Source organism: Falco cherrug, chromosome 10, assembly GCF_023634085.1.
Source record: "Falco cherrug isolate bFalChe1 chromosome 10, bFalChe1.pri, whole genome shotgun sequence".
Classification (NCBI taxonomy): domain Eukaryota; kingdom Metazoa; phylum Chordata; class Aves; order Falconiformes; family Falconidae; genus Falco; species Falco cherrug.
In genome coordinates this window covers 14,215,699-14,237,193 of record NC_073706.1, presented here as the reverse complement: position 1 = coordinate 14,237,193, position 21,495 = coordinate 14,215,699, and the positions used below count along the sequence as shown (strand labels likewise).

Genomic DNA, 21,495 nt, shown 5'->3' with positions numbered 1-21,495 from the left:
GGCTTAACGTAGAAAATATGCCTTTGTGGGGCATGTGTATATAGATATATAGATGTAAAGGAGAGATTGAATGGGCGGAAGGTGTGCGTGTCTTCTATTGTGCGACTTTAATGAAGGGAATGGGTTGCAGGATCTCATCATCATCATCTCGAGCTGTGTTTTGGGTTATGGTCTTTACATCTTTTTTTTTTTTCCTTTTTTTTTTTTTTTTAATGTAAAATGCACCAGCTCTCTGGCTGCACAGTTCATTTCCAGACCCATCCAAAGGGAGGAGAAATAATTCTTTGCCATAATTCCCCCCCGCCTCCCCCCCCGCCCCCCCCCCCGAACACTGGAAAGCAGCAGCGACTGCTTTAAGAGATATAGGACCCTATTATTCACATCGAGTTGAAGTTCCTCCTCCTGAAGGAGGTGGGTCTGGAAATGAGCTGCCCCATAAATCAATGGAGAAGTGCAGGCATGAAACTGGAGTCACGCAGCGGTGAGTCTGCTGCTCCTCACGTTCACGGCTGCTTTTTCCTTCTTGCGAGTGGGGGGAGGCTCCTGCCGGAGATTGGTTCAGCCAATGCAACTCCAATCCTGCTCCAGTCTGTTAATATTCCAGATGTTGCTGGGGAAAGATGATGTCCTGATCCTGGTGTTTTAGGAGTAGCTTGTGTTTCTACCTTCCTGAAAGGAGAATGTGAAAAAACAATCAAGTCCCCAGCTGTGTCCAACCCAGCATTCCTAGCTTTAGAAATAGAATTTAAAAGAAAAAAAAACCCAACACCCTAATATATTCAGAATGCCTGCAAGGAATTTTGGAGCTGGGAAATTGAAATGGTTAATGTTGTCTTGTAAATAAAGCTCATCCTTTAAACAAAAAAAAAAAACCCAAAACAAAGTCCTGACCCAGTGAAGCATCACCTCTGATGGCACAAAATAGCTGCAGGGGAAAATGCGCAAAACCAACCCGTCTTCTTTGGAATCGGGCTGTTAGTGTGCGAGGTGTCTTGTAAAACACTCGGTGTAAGGATGAAAGCTGCACAGGAATCCAGAAATAGTACTGCAGAAGATTAAGGAATAGGTGCTTTTGAAAAAGCATTAGTAATTTCCTAATATTCCCTTCTATCGTGCTTTTCTTTTTCTTTTTTTTTTTTTTTTTTTTTTTTACAGCTCTTAATATAGAGCAGAAGTGGCTACAAGCGAAAAACTAATTCAGAACCTGCAAGAGGAATTGGGTTTGGTCTCTACGAGAGGTTTTTTTAATGTTTCTATTATCGTTATCTTAAATTATTCAAAAGTGTCATTTTGAGCTCATGGTGCAGGCACACGGTTTAATAAAGGCACATGAAGAAGGATCCTCCTTATTTCAAAAGAGGGAAGTGTTGTCCCCACTCCTGCCATCGGTAATGGGAAAGGTCCCCCTGATTCAGCATCATGCCCTCAGGGGGGAGCATGGCAGAGGAGAGGGGCTGATATTTCTGGCCCATCGGGAGAATGTTTTGCAATGATGATAAATTTAGGGATATGCAGGACTGGTTTCCAGGGCAGTTGTAGGGCAAGATAGGAAGGAGCAAACTTTGTTTTCCTCTGATTTCCATGTACTGAATGGCACCGAACCCCCTTTCGAGGTCTGTGCACCATATGGAGGGTGCAGGGCTTGGGATGGCACGTTGTGCGTTGGCTAATGGTCCAAAGACAGGTCCTGGCCAACGTGGGTTGGAAACTGTTTCTCAACATCTGCATCTGTGCATAAGAAGATAAGGTTAATCAGCCTCTGATTCCCCCTCAAACAGAAGTACTGTGGTTTTTCAACATTTTTAAGTGTGAAAAGAAGAAATCTGCCACCCACGACCAAATGTCAAAATTGAAGGCGTGTGGCTTGATCTCCAAGGTCTTGAGCAGCTCCCATCTGGCTTGGGCAGTCCCACTGCCACCCGCAGCACAGACCACTGGGGTCACTCCTGGCAGGAAGAGATGGAGAGTGTGGGGGGAGAAGGTTTTAGGGTGCCTTTTAGTTTTTGGGGTTTTTTTTTGTTTGTGGTTTGGTTTTGGTGTTTTGTTTGGTTTTTTTGGTGCGGTGGTGGTGTTTTTTTTTTTTTTAATAAAATTAAATTCACCAGTAATTATAGCTGCAAGAGCGAAGAGGAGAGAGAGGAATTGTGAAATGCATGAATCGAGAAAGAGCTGATTTCAAGTGGCCTATCAGAGAGCTGCTGGTGAAGATCATTTCATCCCAAGAAGCATCGAGGCAGAAGGACTCATAGAATCCAAGAGTGGCAGAGCACTGATGTGAGACAAAAAGCTCCTGGGGAGGGGAGTGAGGAAGAAAGTAGGTTAAAAAAATTATTTACAGTGAATCTCCAGGGGAGATTTTTAATCTTGATAAATCCATCTTTCCATAAATGTTTTGGGAAAGCTCTCAGATATGTTTAAGAAGTCGAGACCAAAGTACTCTAGAGAAAATCGTTTATGTAGCCCTACTGGGTAGTATTCATTTAAAAAAAATCATAATGGGAATACTTTTATTTTTGTAATCATATTTTGTTGATTCAAATCTCTGAATGGAGTCTCTCTGCTTCCATCTGGTTAAACTTTGAGAGCTGTATGTGGTCCATTGAAAAGACATCATCAATTAATTTTATATGGGCAATGTACAAACAAATGCTGAGCACAGTGAGGCTGTCCCTTAGGCTGGTACTGCCACGGGCTCGGTGTCTCAGCTTTCCTTTGGTTGGGACAGGGTTTGTCCTGGTACAAATGACTGTAGGATGTGGGGAGGTGAAGGACAGGGGCTGTTCAGCTTGGAAATCAGCACAGAGGAGAAATAAAAGGCGGTGAGCACCCACTCACAGGGGCAAGCGGCACGTGCTGCTCAGAGAACCCACCTCTGCGCCTTCACTCGACTGCCGTGGGGCTGGGGGAGATTGCACCGGGCTGTGTGCGTGATTGCCCTGGAAGTTGTGCCAGTGGTACCTGGAAACTCATCTTTTGTTAACTTGGTGATGGTTTAATTGTCCAGTTGGGGAGTAGAAAAATATACTGAGTTTGGTGATAAACTACCCAGGCGAATATGAAATGTCCCAGAGCAGTCCTGGGACCAGCCTCAGCTTTAGATGTGGCGAGTGGTGAGGAAGGAAGGGGCTGGAAGGAGAGGAACGCTTCACGTGAATAGAGATGAGAGTACTGATGTTGTCCAGCAAAAATGAGGATATGTTACAATGAATATTTATTTTTTTAATCTGATCAGTTGTGATACTGTGCGAAAATCAAAATAAACTGTAAAACATATAGAGCTTTTTAGAAGGTATGCTGACATAATTTCTTCTTTTGGTTTGTTCCTACAATTTCTATTTTTTTTTTCTCCAGCCACAAAAAGCCCAGTGAAGCAGTCCCTGTTGCAGAAAAAGAAGCCCCCCCCCAGCCCAACCAGCCAAAATCCAAGGTAAGCATCAATTAATTTATTTTTTTTCCTTTATCTTTAAGTTGTCCGTAACTCAGGTTTCTTTAAATGGATTCTAACCTTGGAGTATGACAGTGTTGTATCTGCTGAGCCACAGAGCTGGTGTCTGCACAGAAACATGCGTTTTTTTCATTAGTGATGCAAAAGCAGGGAGATATCCCTGCCCAGGTGTCCCTCTTCAAGGTAAGCACATCACACGGGGTGCAGATCTGATACGACTACTCCTTCCGCACAAAGGCTGCTTAGAAAAGTGTGAAGCATCATCGCTGGTACCATTTCACGCCCGGTGCCTTCAATAAAGCTGAAGGCAGAGCAGGCAGGGAGCTGGAGGTCAAGGGGCAGGCTCGGCTCGATGCATCACACAGCCTCCCTTCAAATCTTACCTGCCTAACCTGCGCCGCTTTTGCAGTGAGGCGGTGTGTAAACCAATCCCCCTCTGCGATTAAAGATGGAAAAATCCCTTCTTTTATGCAATTGTGTCTTTCCTCATCTCTATTTTTGTCATTGGCTGACAGGGTGGGAAGAGAGAAGGAAAGGATGGGGAGGGAAGCACCAGGGAGAGGAAAATTACCGCCAGATCAGGCAATTTAAAGTGAGAAAGGAAGAAAGGGAGGGAGAAGGAGAAAACAGATGCTAATTCCTGCAGCTGCCCCCTGCAAACAGAGTTCAGGCTCCTTTACAGATGCTTGAGCTTGGCGAGTCTGTGTTGGGATCATAAAGCCGAAACCTGGACAGGTTTCTCTTCGACGAGGGCTCATCCCCTGACTTACTTGCAAGGCTGAGCAATGTGCTTGTGAGGGCACAGCGTGCTCATGGTGGCCCGTGCAAGGCTGCTGCACCACTGCGTGTTTGCTCCGAAACTCCTGGGGCAGCAGCCAGATGGGCAGCTGCTACCCCAGACAGTGCTGACACCAACTGCAAACAGAGCTCGGAGGGGAGGAAGGATGGAGTTGTCTGTGCCCAGCCGCCTTCCCCAGCCATGCCGTGCTCCAAGCAGGGAGGCAAAACCAAGGGTGTTAATCTTCTGCTTGCAAACCACGGCGGTGCTGCAGAGATCTTGTGTTTGGTGGTTTCACGCTGAAACTGGAAGGAGGCCCAGTGCTTGTCTTAGATTTATTGATTTAGGAAGTTCTCTAGAGGTTGAGATTTCAGCAAACTTTGGGGTTTGGGCTTGGAAGGGTTGGCTTTTTCAATGAGAACCCAGCTACTGTGCAGCTAGCTGCGAAGTCTTGAATCAGGAAGAATATGTTTTGTTAAATTGTTCTGCAGAACAATGATTTTGGAAAACAAAACAGCAGCAGCAACCAGAAAGAAAACCCCAACAAACAAAGTAATATTTATTTCTGCCATGGCAGCTCTGTGAACTGAAAATGGGATCTTTTGTTTTGCTGGGCTTGTATGCAAAAAGTGATTGTATCCAGTTGCAGACAAAAAATGTGTCTGGGTCTTGGAAGGGGGAAGAGGAGGGTGGGAAGATCTATGTCTGCAGAATCACTGATGCAGGAAGATGCAAGTGCTGTGTTGTGTCTAGTTGCATCATGTGTGAATCCATCAGCGACTTAAAGAAACAGCAAACTCGGTGCATCCTCTTTCTGTGGTTTTTCCATCTGCTCCCTGATCTGCTGGTGATGAATGTTCAGCTTTGCTACCTCCTACCCTCGAGAAGTCCTTTGTGGGAGCTCCTGGTGATTCTTCTTAGCTGAAAAAATATCCAGGAATGTCTGCAAACTTTTGTGAAAAAAAAACCTGTCGAATTGTTACAGCGGCACACTGCACAGTCATTATAAAAGTGAAAAGTAACATTTGTTGATGACTGCCTTAGGGTGTCTTTTAAAAGTTTTGTTGTATCCTGGTTTTACATACCAATAAGATAATTTTGGGTAGAAAAGTAACTGCTCCAGCTTCTCGTTTGGACCTTTGGGTTCATGTGTGGGACTTCAGTCTGTAACATGCTGATTGCGAGGTCGAAGCTACTCTGGAACTGCTGATTGAGGCCAGTCTTAGGAAGAATCGTCCTCCTAAACCCTCATGCACAGCTTAGCATTTTACTCTAAACCAAACTCTTCTCTCTCACGTTGCTCATTGAATCTCGGGAGAGCTGTCTGGCTCCACAAGGAATCTGCCAGCCTGCTACCAGCAAGCTGATATCCACGTCTTGACCTGCTCAGGGACTGACCATTTTCATTTTTAGCCTAGTTTTTCTTGGGAAAGCAGTTCTGTGCCATCCAAAGCAGTGTGTAGGTGTCTCTGTCTAACAGTTTCCATAATATTTTTTAAGCCTGTCAGCTAATTTCTGCCAGTTTTGACAGAGGTAGAAGTCTCAATGATATTTAATCCCTACAAGTTTTCATGCATGGGCAGTGGGGGAGAGGGGAGAGCCCCCATCACTGCTCCCCTCGAAGGGATGGGAACTGCACGGTTTATCCCTCTGCTAGACATCAGAAACCCCACCTCAGTTCTCTACCTCAGCAGTAGGTGTTTTGAAAAATCAAGCAGAAACACAACTAGTTGATTTATTTGCTTGCTTACCCACCGAAGGATCTGTCATCTAAACAAGCAATGCCCACCAGCACGACGTTTCTGGGGAGCTTTGGCTCGGTTGTGTGCGGGGCTGGCATCAGTGTAGGGGGGCTGGCCAGTGCATGGTAGGAGCTGGGTCAGAAAGCAGGATGCTTCACGTTCTGCTTGTCCTAGGACCTCCTTTCCCAGGCAATACAACGTCTTCATTTGTATTGGTTACAAACCCCTTTTTTTAATTGACATCTGAAATACAGCCTTAATTATTGTGGGTGGTTTCAGTGTTAGTTGCATTGGTACCACATTGAATTTGGTTGTTGTACAGGAACACCTCTGATTTCACTGACCCGTAGTGAGAGCAGGGATAATGCTTGGCACAGCAGAACCCCCCCGGGACATTTGCTCTGTAGCAATTGCAGGAATAGCACGTTAAAGTGAAACAACGCCATTGCACCAATGTTAGGCCAGCTTGTACCACTGGACTTTATGCTAATGCCTGCACAGAGAATTACTTGGATAAGACAAGAAAGAAGCTGAAAAACTGTTCACCGCTACCACAGAGATCCTATAGGGGTTACACATCGACTCCATTGTGCTATCATTTGTGCACACGAGTATATTACTATAGAAGGACTGTTGTATTAGCAAAGGCTATCCTCAATGGTGGTAATTTGGTTTTGTCATGGTAATACAATGCCAATACACTGCAGACACAAAAGTGAGTTCTGCATGGCTTGGCAAAGAGATTTTCACATGGCTGCTGGTTTCATGAGTCCATTGGTTTCTCAATGTTCCTAAACAGGAATGGGTCAATGGTAATTTTTAGGAAGGCAGATGCCCCTTGCTGAGCTTGTCTGACTATAAAGTGCTACACTAGACATGCAACGTACATAGCATCCTCAGCCCCTCCGTCTAACTTGCAGACTGTTAAAACTGCACAGCAGGAATGAGGACTCTTTTAATCCACTGAATTTGCTGTTTAGCATGACCTGAATAATCTGGTAGGGCTAACGTGATCTTCAGCACTAGCACTCAACTGCCTGTTCCTCTCTTTGAAGCTGCAGGATATCAAAAATATCTGACTGGCTTGGACTGAAGAAAGTCACTTGGATAGTGTCTGTGTGTAATTTGTTTTTCAATGACGTTGTTCCAGGCCCTGCTCTTCTCGATGCCAGTCAGTCTGTTTCTGTGTGAACTTTCTAGATAGGATCTCTTCGATCATGCTACTTCTTCTGTTGACCACAGCTGCCTGTTCATCGTTACTCCCTTTATGTTTTCTCTTTGGTAAGAAATGAAAAGCAGAGGAGGACAGAGCTGGTGCAGGAAAGTTAAAAATGTGTCAGTAATTGCCTAGCAGGAGGGCAGACTCTTTCCTCCAGATGGCCGGATACATGAAGGTAGAGCCTAGATTGGTGTAAATTGCCATAGATGAGAAACTATTCTTATTTATTCAAATTTATAGCAGCTATATGGGTGTTTAAATCCTTGCCCTTGTTCAGCAGCACCATGACCACCAGCAGTACAGAACCAGTGGGATGATGGATATGAAGAACTGGACCAAAATGTCTTTTCCCATGGCTGCTGGTCTTGGTGGCCAATGTTTGGTGACATCTTTCCACATGCAGTAACTGGCTGAGTGTGTGCATTCCTGCTCTCCAATCCGCCTTTAAAGAAATAATCATGTGGGAAAGGAGGTATAATTTTGGGAAGGGTCTCCTGTTACTTCCAGAGCTTTATCGCTTTGTCTGACTTATTATCTACCCTCTCCTTTCTATCACTAATGTTAAGAGCTTCTCTGGGGTTATGAGAAAAGGATGTTGATAAGGCAAACTTTCAAACCTAGCATCCTTAAGAGGGCATCCAAATGCTGCACTGTACAAAGGAATTGAAATTAGCTCTAAATGCAGTCAGCTTTACCTGCTTTATGGAAAAGAGAAATATATTTTTAAAGGATATGTTTCATGTAATCATGCTGGGTTTATCAAGTGCAGAAAAATGTCTCCTAACAATACCCAGGAAGATTACAATTGTCAATCAGAGCAGAGGTCCTGTTCTTGTCTCTTTGCCTCACTCCCCTGCCATTCTGCTTTTCCTGGGCACAGCAGCACTGAACAAGGCAAAGAATGTAAAGAACTATTTAACCACCAAAAGACGGTGCCAGCCAAGCATGGCACTGAATTTCAGCTCCTAAACATGCCAATAATGAAGGGAGAAACTCGCACAAAAGCAAAAGTAGAAGCCATCCTGTGTGGTCCTGTGAATGGTACACACTCTCCTTGGGCTTCTCGACAGCGCGAGGGCTGCTGCAAAGTGGGCAAAGCCCTTCTTGAAGCTCGAAGGGCTCCTGGAGCTTTTCGGCTCATTGCAGGATCCTCAGAAACCCTCAGCATCATCCTCCCCTTGGCACGGCAGGGTCGATAAAATCAGATCAAGGCTTAGCATTTCTAAACAAAAGGGAGTGGTTAAATGGGCTTTTAAACACTGGAACCTGTCCAGCTTGTTGGGAGGCAAAGCCTGGAGAGGCGGGGGTGAGGAGAAAGCACAAGGTGCCAAGCAGGGAGTAGAGTGGCACTTGTGAGCAAAGTTGTTGGAAAGTCATTTTGTTGCTTGTGTTGTGCAGCGTGTGTGTGCGTGTGTGCGCAGAACAGATTGGCAGACGCCTGTGCCCACGAAGGCGGGCTGGGGGCTGGGGGGAGCTGCTTTGGAAAGGTGCCAGTTGTTCTATGGGCTTTCTGCCATCAGGATTTTTTTTATTTCCCCCCCCCCCCCCCCCTTCCCTTTCTCCCCATCCCAGCCCCCAAACACATGAACAGGCTGGCAGGAAGAGCATGTTGAAAAGGATCTGACAGTTTGAACAACACTCGATGACTTAGTTTGTTTTCCCTGACTTTGCGCCAGCAAGCAGGTCTATGGATGAAAGACTTTATTAGGCTTTTAAAGCCACTGACACAGGTCTTTCTTTGACCTGAGGTACTTGAGAAGAAATGAAAACAACGTGTAACTTTCATGGAGTTGAAAGACTGCCCAAATCGAAGAATACGGTTTACAAGGGATCCAAAGTATCACAAAACGTTTCCCAGGGTGAAGCGTGGCGGAGCGGGGTGGGGGGGGGGGGAGCCCGTCCTGGGCAGAGGGAGAAGACATTCAGTCGCTGCTCATGATGAGGAGGAAAGCTGATCCAGCTAATTAGGATATTACAAGATGATCGCATCCAGCAGAAGGTGCCATAACTAGTCATCAGCTTTCTGGGTGTCCAAGGTAGGGAAGTGATGGAAATCAACACTTATTACTAGGAGCCCATAGGCATGCAGGTGGTCCCAGCGCTGCCCGGGCACCAGCACGGGGCTGTGTGCTCAACGCTGCAGCTTCTGCACCACCTGGCTCTGCTCAGACCTGGCGGGAGAGCTGTGGAAGAAAAGCCATGCACTGTTAGCAGTGGTAGCATCCACAAGGAAAATGTAGGACAGTCGGAGCCTCCTCCTCCTGCAGTAATGCTGGAGAGTCTTAAAAGGGTCAGAGCTGGTTCCAGTTATTACCTAAATTATCCCCTCTTTAATCCTCAGGGGTAGAGGGAGAATTTCTCATTAACTTTCTGTATGCCTGCTTTGCTCCTCAAGGAGCTCGGCTGAGGGATTTTAACAAGAAAACCAAGAATTAGGCTTTGCTTATAAAAAATCAAAATAAACAAGCCCCTTGGTGAGGAAAGAGAAAGCATCAAAGAAAGTGCAGGTGCCAAAGAAGTAATGGTGCAATGGATGCTACAAGTAAGTGTGTGAAGGAGCCCCCACTTGGAAGAGTAATAGAAAAAGGGTGATTCATCCTTTTTTCTTTCTAAAGCCTCATAGAAGGAAAAAGACAGCAGGCCAGGTTTGTAGAACTGAAATAGTTTCTCAAAACTGGAGACTAGAAGACTGAGAAACAAGTAATATGGATGCTGGTGTATCAGTCTTGGAAAAGAATCATTGAAACTGCATCTATTTAAGCCTCAGTGGGTTGGGGAAGGAGTTTTCATGGTTATAAGCCATGACTGAGAGTTTTTCTGGAGCTGGCTACAGGCCTGATCCTTCCTCAGACTGAAAATAAAATGCTGCAGCCAGTGGAGCCCATGACTCTGTCCAGCGGCTCAGTGAGGGGCCAGAGTTGTCACACGAGGATATCTTCTAGGAAGACTCCAGTGAAGAGCTGCTTTTTTCATGCAGGGCTCAGAATACCTTCTACTCTCTTAAAACCTTGTTCTGTTGGTAGCACAGGGGAACAAGGACGTTGGCGAGGCTCTGTTCAGCTGTCATTGAGGTGAACATGACAACAGCCACCTTTGCACAGAGCCACCGCTACCTTCGGTCCCTTTAGCACAGCTTTGCTCTCTCTAGCAGAGTTGCTCTCCAGTTTGCTCATAGGCAGGACTTCCAGGAGGTTGGCATGGAGCTGCAGCTCGGTGGAAGTGCCGGGTGGTGCCTACTGGCCTGCAACGCGCAGCCAGGGTGCTTGGCTCTGCATGGCATCTCCACTGTGCTCGCAAACGGGGCGTCTGCGTAGACGCACCTCACCGGAGGGTCTGGTGGCCCGCTGAAGTCTGTGCCCCTGTGGAAGCAACATGTGAACCATCTCTCCAAAAGTTTGATGTTCACAGTGAACTTGTGAACAGGAAGCCTGGAGGAGGCTGACTCGAACAGAGAATTTGCTCCCGTCCCTTTTGTTTCAGGTCCCAGCACCGCCTTTGTGTGCACGTGTGCAGGAGTGCAAGGACGTGTCTGTGTTTCTTGTTTCCTTTCTATAGGACTGAATGTTCTCAGCGATCATGTTATTGTATGTGTCTGATGAGCCATATGGAAGCTGCGAGGCTTAAGGGGTGTTTTGGGAATATAATGCCAGGAACTGATAATCTCAGCAGCTCTTCCTTCTTATTATCACATTGCTTTTGCTGCCATACACACTTAAAGCTATTTACGCCCCTTCCCCAAGAAGCTGGTATTTTCCCACCACAGTCCTCATTCTCTGTGGGGTAGAAAGGCTTTGGGAAGTGCCGTCTGAGGCTCATTGTGACTCGGTAACACTTTGCAGAGCCTGTGCTGTTGTCAGGCTGCCTGCAAAGGGTTTGTAGCACGAAATAACTCAACCCCTCTCATCGGAAAGATTCCGTTTCTGCAGTACTATTAGGCAGACAAAAGGTGAATTAGCCCCACTCTGTGAAACAGCCCTGACACGGGGTGGTGCTGCTCTGTCACCAGCATTATTTTGCAAACTGGTTTTCTACGGTCTTTGATTCCAACAAGGCAACTTGCAAAATGCACAAAGGATCAGGTTGTATCTCCTAGTGCTGGCCGGCGTTTCCCTCCTGTGGGACATCGGCAGCTGCTGCTTTCTCTCTTTCCACACCTTTGCTTCTCCTGACCTCCTTCCAGAAAACCCACTGGCAGTTGTTTAACAGTTTCAGTAGCTAGTCGGGCAGTGGGCACTATTCCATACTGTGTGTTTTTCTCCTCCTGTGTTCGAAGAGCCTGTTCTTCCCCTGCACCTGTGGAGCTTGTTAATCTCTGCAGAAGATTCAGTTCTTTGACTGCAATCCAAGCCTGCACCATCTGAAGCAAGCTGCATCCTCCTGCCCTCTGAATGATCCTGATCTTATCTTTTGCTCTGGCTCAGCCCTGCACAAGCAAGGATGGCTGGCAAAACTGGGCTTGGATCACGTAAGAGGGGTGGACAGTTTGAAAAATTATAATCTTCCTTGCAGTGCATCTGGTGCCCAAGACAAGACGCTTGACCTGGGGGTGAAGCTGGGGCTCCACGTACCTCCTCTCCTCCCCGCCATGGACATGACCCGTTAGCGTGGCTGTACTGGAGAGCCTCAAAGTACCGAGGATTGTGATCCCTCGTGTGACTGATGAAGTCGTCAGTTACCACAGGGATAACAGCTCTGTCTCCTCCATGGGTCCTTATCGACGCGGAGGCGTACAGCCCCAATGTTTGACCGGGACATCTCAATGGGGCAGCTCTTTCCAAGGGATGGGTTGTTCAACGCCCACCACAGCCTCAGTTCAGGAGGTTCAGGATCATTTCTGTTTATCAGTTGACTTTTTCATGCAAAGGGCAGGAAGTGCAAGACCTACGCTAAAGTTTTGCTTCCCCTTGAGTGGGTGAATGCAATTTAACTAACTGGAAAGACTTTAGTTGCCACCCGGTTCTTGCAGCACTGGGGGGAGTGTCTAACCTGGGTTAAGTGCTCTTTGAATACTTTCAGCCCCTTGAGTTTTCTTAACCCCTGTGATATATTTTGTGTTCCTCACAGCCTCTGTGTGCTGTGTTGGGGATAAATGCCAGGCAGTTTTAGCATTATGCATGTTACGCACCCAGCTCAGCCCTCTATGGGCTGTTCATTTCCATATGAAACATTTCTTTAAATAGCAGCAATCTCAGGGGCTGATTTTGTTGTCCTTGCTGTGGCTGATCTCAGTCAGAGCACCCTTCTGAACATCCTGACTTACTGTTTATTTCTGGTGATCTTTGTGGCTCCATCTTTGCTTCTTACCCATCCATTTTTCATACCAGGAGCCCTACTCTACAGTCTGGTCCCAGACCTCTGCCATGTTCCTGCCGGCGACACGTGTCTCTGAGCAAGGATCTTGCTCTAGCAATAAAACCCTAGTCTTTGCAATCTGTCCCCAGATCTGTTCCCCAAATCTCCAAAGGAGTGAAGGGGCACCTGCATCACTTTTTTTGGCTGCCCTGGAGGGAAGGGGAAGTAAAGCCCCATTCCAGTGCCCAAGGTGGTGGGGAGCCCCACGGGATGCCCAGGCACACCCGTGCCTTCCCCGAGCCAGCCTGCATGGGAGGACAACCTTGGCCAGGCAGCCTCTGTATGCTGGAAACCAAACCCTGCTGATGGAGAGGACCAAGCGTAGCAACAGGCAGGGAAATAGAACGATTTCAAAAGCAACACGTAGCCCCTCCAAAGCAAGAAAGACAAGCCAGTGAAGTGGATATTTTATTTGAGCACTTCTTGGTGTTTCTAAGAGGATTGGCTTTAAATAAAAAGGTTTGTAAACAAGTTTTCTTTTTCAGTACATCCTTTTGAACGTATATCTTTTTTGATAATGAAACTGCTTTGTGCATGTCCCCCTGTTTCGATTTCCTTTTAAATTTAAATTTGCTTTATAGGAAATAAATGCACCTGATTATTTCCAAATAGCTTTTCTGTTAGTCCTTGCAAAGTTGTCCACAGACATACATATATTTTTCCCCCCTGGTTTTTCTTCTTTTACCCAAATATGTGCACTGATCTTCTGTGTTCTTTTAATGTCTTCCAGGAGAATTCCATTCCCCACATCAAGTCTTCCTAAATTGTCTCTTTAATCCCCAGGTTTTTAGTGCTTGGCAATGCTACTTATTCTGAAGTGCCGTGATGGGAAGGTGCAGGGGTTTTTTTCCCCCTCATTAGCTGCTTTTAACATTCACCTCCTTTGTTTGTGTATCTTCTTTAGATTCCCTTCCCTTTGTGGGCAGGGCTTTGCTCTTCTGAGGTGTTAATAAGCCTCTGGCAGAGACGACATCTGTGGCAGAGGACATTAAGTTCTGAAAAACATACTTCTTGTGTTATGGGGCCCTTACCTCATCTGAGCAGCAACTACAGCTTTTAAAGAGCAAGGACAAAGGAAACACTGGCTTAGGGCTGCTTCATGGTGGGTGTTTTTTTTTATGCATCAAGACTCTAGCTCAAAGTGTTTGTATGGGAGAAGGGGGGGAAGAGACTGCCGAGGGGAGGAACATTAGAGGAAAACTTGTGAAGGGGAAAGGAAAAAGAGAAGAGGCTATTTAAAAATACTGTGCATTGCTTAAACCAACACCTAGTGAAGGATAAAGGCTTTACAGTGTATATACGTGATCCATCCATCTGTTCATGCCTTTTATCCAATCCTATAGTCATGGGTATCATAAGAAGGAATAAGAGCAGTTAAAGCCTCCCCATCACAGGCATGTCAGATGTTCCACACTGAACAAGATCAAACCAGGGATTTGCAGCCTGTGGGATGCAAAGAGATGTCATGGAGGGATAAGTGCTCTTCCCTTCCTATATCGACAAATGGGAGGGGATCGTTTTTAGCAGGACAGAGAGGAGAACGCTGGCATCACCCACACGAGGGGATGTTAATAGCTGGAATACCACCTTGCTGCTACCAGGTGTAACTCTCTAGAAAGTTGCAAAGTGAGTACGTCAAAACCTTGTGCCTCCTCCTTTAACCTTATATCCTGATCTGACCTATCTGCTAAACATTTTGGGGCAAAAAGAGGGCTGGTGTTAATTCAGACTTTAGGTGTTTGCACTCCAAAATAATTTTGAATTGGAATCAAAGAAAACTGTTTTCTCTCCTCCTCCCATTCCATCCTCCTTTAAATTTTCTGTGATTTACCTGGGAACATTATTTTTGCAATATTTTCATTAATTTCACGTTGTTCCACAGGATGTTGTAGTGGAAACACAACAGTACGCTTTCTGGTCTGTGAAACTCAGTCTGACAGGACACACTAGCTGACATATTCCAGTCTATTTTAAATGAAGGTATCAATTAGTTCGCTGCTAGCTGAGCTCCTTCTTGGCTATCGGATGGTTCTGTTGCAGTGTTTTCATAGTTGTTGGTATCTTGAAAGCTGAATAAAGCAAAAAGGTTCCTTGCACAAGCTGCAGATCTTGATCTTTCCACCTCCAGTGGTAAGTGCATGGAAGAGAAGTCCTTGCCACAAGCTGGGGGCCTGACTGATGGCAGCTACGTCATTGTGCCTGAGCCATGTCGTGCCTGTGCCGTTACACAGCTCTCGGCAGCAGTGGGGGGCTTGGACCATGCTGCCTCGATGCTGCTTCTTCACTTCATCAAAATCCCTCTCCTGCCCCGACCCACCGCGTGGGACCAACCTGGCAGACCCGAGTGTGTGTCCTTAAGCAGCAAATGCCCTTTGCCTGGGGGCTGCTGTTGTCTCCCCAAGGACACCTTTCCTGAAGTATCTGCTCTCGACTGCTGAAAGGCATCCAAACCCCTGTGTGAAAACTGAAATGAAAAACTGGCTGGCACATGTTTTCACGGTGGAACTAGGTGACTTCTGTGCCTGCAGATTGACGGTATCGCTGCTGCTGGCATGACAAGTCTCTGCGTGTTGTAACCCTGGCACCAATCAGTGCCACGGATGTGAGCTAGCCTCCTCTTTCATTACTCTCAGTAGCTCCTTCCCTTCCCTGCTTAGGAAAAAGAGCTATTTATGGACCTGGACAAGGTGACCTCCATATGGCAGATTCTGCCACTCACCGTGGGGACTCGAGCTAGGCACATGCTCCTCGGGCAAGGCAGAGAGACACGCTCAAGCGGTGGCCACATACAAATGTATGTTGCTTTCAAAGCAGCAGAAAAGGTGGGTTTTTTTTAAAGAAAGAGATAGTAAGAAAATAAAAATAAAGACTCAGAAAGCAAAGGCTTCTGACTTCCCCATGCATCTAAGGAAAACAATGCATTTCTGCAGATTGCATGTTTGTAATATTCTGAACTTTCATCTGGAATATTATGAAAAGAAATATTACAAATACCCATCTATGTATTCCCCAGAAGTAGAGAATTTAATTCCTGTGCAAGGATAGCTGTCTTTCTCCCTGTAGCATCATTCCCTGCTTTGTTCGTGCTCTGGGGAACGGCACAAATTCATTGGGCAAAGCCGTGCCTATGTAAGCAAGCTGACCCAAATTTATAAAGAAAAGGAGAGGATGAGAAGGGTGAGGAAGGAAGAGCATGAAAGATGCAGAATGCCTGGGATGCGGAGAGGTGCTGTGCTGGGGAGCGGCTGTGCTGCTCAGCCAGGCTCACACAGGTCGCACGAGGCTGCGCTTCTGCATTCGATCCATTTAATTTGATCAGGCATCAGTGGAGTTACACAGTGACCAAAGTTAGAGGAGAGGAGCTCTGTTCCCTGCGGTTTCAGACCAGTAAAAGTGTGGATTACCACCGTCCTTTGCATGCTATGAGCTAGAAAGCATAGTCGAGCCCAAGTGCCACCGTCTCCATACCAAATTCTGCTGTTAGACCTGCGTGGTGCAGCCCTATTGGTATAAATAGATTTATACAGGTTTAGCCACTAGCTAGTTTTTGTTGGGGTTTGTGTGTGTTTGTTTTTTTTTTTCCCAAGCGCATCTAAATAACTGTCAGTATTGCAGTAACAAAATTGCAATTTTAGTGAAGAATCGCTCTTAATTATATGAGAGCACAGATTCCCTTGCAGCTCTGCAGCCCTAATTTCTAGTGGCAGGACCCAGACATCCCCTGGGCTGCGGTATTTTCTGTGAAACCCTCTGGGTGTAGTAGTAGGCTTTCAACAGAGGCATTACGTGCTGAAAGATTCTAGTTGCACAAAATGGCTTTAAAACAGAGATATGTGATCTGTAAGGCGAAGAAGAGCATATCCTGCCCCGTGTACCGTTGCCTCCCATCGGATTTCCTCAAGGCAATGCAATTCTTCATACACAGCTTCCCAAGTGAAAAGTGCTGTTTGGGTTGTTGCAGGACATATGCAACATACAGAAATGCAGCATCTGATCTTGCTATTTGTGGCAATTTATATTTGGAACTGCTTGAATAATTCATGGCAGATCTTAACTATTTCTTTTTATGTGATACTTATTCAAAGGTAATTTTTCTCATTATCTGACTCTGTTTGCTGGTACGTTTTTGATACACAGTAATAGGTGTAAACTAGTAAGAATTACTTCCTTTTAATGCTGAACAAGGAACTTTATTGCAATGAGCAAAACAGTTGCAGCTCAACAGTGTCTGTTTTATTGGACATCTGAAGAGATTGCGTTCTAACATCTTCTCTCTCCCTTTCTGCTCAGCTCCTCACTAGTATGCTCGTCAAAAGTAGGTATCGTGCTCATAAATCCCTTCTTAGGCAGTGATGAAAGCAAACACAATGGATATGTGTTTCGCAGCCGGCAGCAATCCGTGGGTATAGGCAGGCACAGAGTTTCACAAGAGGCATACATTATGAGTATTTAAGAGTTTGTTTTAAAGAATATGTTAAAATCTTTCTGTTGACGCTTAAGTTAATATTCTGGCTGTGTTTACAGATCTGAATATCTTATTGCAAATGTGATGGGGTGTCTTAGGATGGTAGTTCAGCTCTCTTTGTGCAGATGCATGCGAAAATCCACGTTTCACTAATCGCAACCATCATTCTGCTCTCTGCCCGATTACATTTCTGCTAGTCAGGTCTCGCTTCCAGGAGTGCCCACCCCGTGCTAGCTTCGGTAAAACAGCAAACAAGGCAGAGTCCCTACCTGGGGGGGCTGCAATCACTGTGCTTTTTCGGCCTCCGAATGCAGATTCTAGATGCTTCATTAGAGCCACATTTGGAAACTGTTCTCTAGGGACACAATCCAATGTCTATTGAAAGGAGGAAAACAAAAACCTCCCATTGACATCAATTTTAGTAGGCTTTGGATCAGCCCTTAAATGTTTTCCTATTCAGCATGTTTTTGTTTTCCTTTTTTTGCATTACCTTTTTTTCTCCCTCTCTGTCTTTCCCTCATCCCTCCTCTTTCAAAATCAAAGTCACCAGGTCGGAATGTGATTCTGCTCTCCAGGCTGGGCAGATTCGCACTGTAGTGGGAATTTCTCATAGAGTACAAATATATCTGGAGGACGTTAGCTGTCCTGTGTGACCTGCTGGCTGTTACTTGCTTACATAATTTATTTTAGGGTTGTTTGGTTGGATTTTTTTTCATCGGGATTTATATCTAAAAGCACCTCTCCTAAGCTCTAGATGCTTGCTAACCCTGCCCGGCAGCCTGCCAGTTCCAACCAGCCAAAAATATATCACCTTACTTGGCTTGTGGACATTTTTGTATCTTTAAAAGTTAATCCAGCTCTAAGATGGATTAATAATGGAACATCCCTTTAACCAAAGGCACGTAAGGTCATGGCAGAGCTACATGAGTATTCCAGAGTGGTAACCACAGAAATAATTTTTTTTTGTCCTATATAGGACCTGATATGATGTATTTTAGCAGTATTTTTCTTGCTGGACTAAAGGAGGAGCAAAGGAGTGTGAACAGGGCTAGCCTGAAGGAAGAACAGGCACTCTGAGGGTCAGTGGTGTTGTGGGATGTTGGCTGAGCAAGTACCTAAAGGGAAGACGAGAGACGAGAAAAACATTCTCAGCCTTTTGGTGGGGGAGAGTCGGAGGGCGAGATGAACTCATCGCACAGGTTACAGAGAGGCAGGCTGGCACAAGGACGCCTTTTGCAATGCTGGACTGACAGCAAGCACTCTCAAGCTACACTGGTGTGGTTTGTGTCATCACCAGGGTACTTTGACGAGCTGGGTCCCCCTGTCGCCCTGCTGCCTGTCATTTGCTGGGCAGCGCTATATAATGCACTGCTGAGTTCACTGGCTGCACACCCTTGGAGCAGCAAGGTGCTTCTCCCTGTTACCCCTTAAATAAAGAAGACACACAGAGGTCTTCCGATACTCTCCTCCTACCACTTTCAGTCCAGAACCTTTAAAAAATTAAAGAAAAAGTAAATGGAAAGCCTGGGTTTTGCTTCCACGTGGGGCTGGTTCTATCACTGGGTGCTTGGCTGAAGCCAGTTGAATTCCCCAGGGCTTGGAAGCGATGTGAGAGCAGCATTGGGCCTTTTGACCCCTGAAAATTGGTGGCAGAAAGGTGGTGTTTTGGTACTGGAGCAGTGTCCTGGTGAAGCATGTGTTGGGGTTGGATCCAGCAGTACAGGCGTTAAACCACAGCGAGCCCAGGCTGCTGCTCCTGAAGGCAAAAAGAAATTTAGGCAGCTTGAAGTCTGTGGTTTGGGGGCTGTTATTTTTCTCTTGAAAGATCATTCTCTTCCCTTTCGTCTCTTGAAGCCCAGAAATCAATGCTTTTAAAAGATCCCCGATGGATAGGTTTCTGAAGTGTTCTCTTTATTGTCTGTTTTAGTGCTTTTTCCCCCCATTTCTCCTGCTCTCCGACAAGAGCTGCTGGGGTGGGGGTGGGGGGGGGGGGGTCGGGGGGGCGTGACACACTGCATCTCATCAGTAAGGGACATGGGGCAAAGCATCATGGCTCCAGTCTGAGCATGTTCACTGGGTGGGAGATATATTACATATGTGTGTGTGTGTGTGTGTGTGTGTAATGGTCCGAGGTTAAGGGCTGCATCCAGCCCCGAGGCAGCGGGTGCTTTAGGGATCCAGGTGGATGGGGGATTTCACCTGAACAGGCAGATGTAAATCAGAACTTGGTTAGCCTTACTCTTCAGAGAACAAGACTGACTGAGCCTTGCTTTCTTCACGCAAAGCCATTTCATTCATTCCTTCTGAGTCTTCCTGGCAGAGCCTTCAGCTGTTTGGTGCTTTAATAAGGCTATAAAGAGGAAATAATATAACAGAAACAGGCTGTAAATTTCTTATAGAGGGGGATTTGACCTTTTCTTTGCAATGCTTCCAGGAGCCAAGAGAGCGGCAGCTAGCTGAGGGGTCCAGCTGGGCACCCCGACTCCATCAACCCTCAGACCCTGCACTTCCACAGGTCAGACACTTCAAATCATCAGAGTACAAGCTTGGATTTGAGCATAAAATACCTTATAGCTTGGACTGTTCTGAGGGAATCGGGCTTGAAATGCATGTAGGAGACATATTCATCTATTTAAATGTACATACACATAGTTATTGCTGCTGAAGCATGTTTATTGAACATCTCGGCATGTTTATCAATGATGGATGAATCATTGATATTTTTAATACCAGTTCCCCAAAATACTAAACCAAATGTGTTAGGCAGCAAGATCACGAACGTAGCCACGCAGAGATCTCCGAACCAGGCCAAATGCTTATTTCTTTACCTATAAAAACCCATGTTATAAGATACATTAGCTGTAAATTTTTAACAGATGGGGCTATAACAAGCTGTTAGAGAGCATCTCCTCTGCTGTGGGGATGCACTGCTGAAATAATGCCACGTGGCTGTCTGAGCCCTAACAAAACTGAGACGAGCTGGAGGAGGAGGCTGTCATCTGTCTAGGTGTTGATGTCCTGCTCGTCAGAGAGAGATCTAGTCAAGCAGTTGACCCCTTGTTAAACTCACTCAGCTTTTTTGCATATTTACGGAGGCATGAGTGCCTTGACGAGAGTTTCCTCTTGTTAAACAGGCGCCTTTGCTGTCCTGAACATTTCACAAGTGATTTGGAGATGGTCTAGAGAGCGCGGCAGCGCAGGAGAGATGTTCAGTCAGGCCACATGCATCTGTGAGGCATTACAGGGTCTGTTCTGTGCAGGGTTTTCTCTCTCCACCTTTTCTGATGATGGAGACCTGTGGAAAGCAGGTGAGACTGTATACGAGCCGTGACTGTGGCTGTTTGAGTTTTGCTTTGCATGCACATGCAGACCTGGCAGCGTGTGTGCAGTTGCGGGAATGTATATAAGCAGCAAAATGTACACAAACATATACAGCTACAATTTTATATTTGTATAATGAGCAAACCTATTTAAAGAGAAGGAGAATTGAGGAGTAGCTCATTTTCCCAGAGAAGGAGGTTGATCTACAACTTTTCAACACGACAAAGTAATTAATAAACATTAGAACTGCTTTTATACAGAGGTGGCATATTTCATTAACCCTGTGTAACCCCTCGAAACATTTCTACTACTCCTTGTGATTTAGGAATGCATTCCCATCTACGTTGCATTTGAGAAGATGATAAATGTTTTTTCTTGGTTTTAGAACATACATTGGCTTTAATCTTGTGTCATTGTCCCCCATCCCAAACAAACTGGAGGTCTTCTGAAGCCTTGTAAACCATTGCTCTGTAATCCCATAATGAAAAGCAGGATTATCTCCAGTGTAACACATGCAGGACACATCTTTGCATGATGCTCATGCTGGGCTTCTTACCTGGATGGCGGTCTCAGCTGCCCCATAGGACGGATACCGAGTCTTTCCTGGGTCCCTGCAGCATCCTCACCTCATGTGAGCTCCCTGTCCTCTGCCGTGGTGGACTCCAGGGTTTCAGTCTACCATTTTATCAGGCAGTTTGCCCTCAGACTGAGTAAGGATCAGGAGAAAATTAAAATGCTCACTAAAATCAATTAACAAAATCAAAAAAGAAAAATTTTTGTTAAAAAAAAATTAACGAAGAGTTTTTTTCACCAAATGCATGAGACTACCATCCACAAGTCATTGCATCCATGTGTATCATGCGTATCACCCATGCATCATTCTTTAAAGGTGAGGATTTAATATTTAAAGCTCAGCCCCAACTGCTGGGTTTGGGCTCGGTTGCAGCAGTGGGTTGAACTTCCTCGCCGGCGCAGAAGCGGCAGGCCTGGAAACGGGCCCCCTGGGCGACTTGTGAATTATTCAGGTGTCTCAAAATCACACGAGGGAATTTTTTTTTTTTTTTAAATAACACCTAATCAGCCCTTGGCACACAATGCCAGAAGAGTTTAATGAGATTCTAAAAAGAGCCATCTCTAAACAGCTGTGGGTTGAGCTTATGTGTGTAAAATACA

At 45.8% G+C, this 21,495-nt stretch overlaps 2 long non-coding RNA genes across 4 annotated transcripts in view; one reads left to right on the top strand and one right to left on the bottom strand.

Annotated features, from left to right (window-relative positions):
* The window catches only part of LOC114017487 (uncharacterized), a 189,356-nt gene that overhangs the window by 49,054 nt on the left and 118,807 nt on the right, over positions 1 to 21,495 (top strand). For all 3 annotated transcript variants that reach the window (XR_003562566.2, XR_003562564.2, XR_003562567.2), the window contains exon 2: positions 3,352 to 3,427. This is a non-coding gene — a long non-coding RNA (uncharacterized LOC114017487). The remainder of the gene's footprint in view (positions 1 to 3,351; positions 3,428 to 21,495) is intronic.
* On the bottom strand, positions 377 to 17,583 carry LOC114017488 (uncharacterized). The gene is made up of 3 exons (XR_003562568.2): positions 17,492 to 17,583; positions 17,271 to 17,376; positions 377 to 669 (listed from the first exon to the last, which is right to left on the bottom strand). It is a non-coding gene; the product is annotated as an uncharacterized LOC114017488 (long non-coding RNA).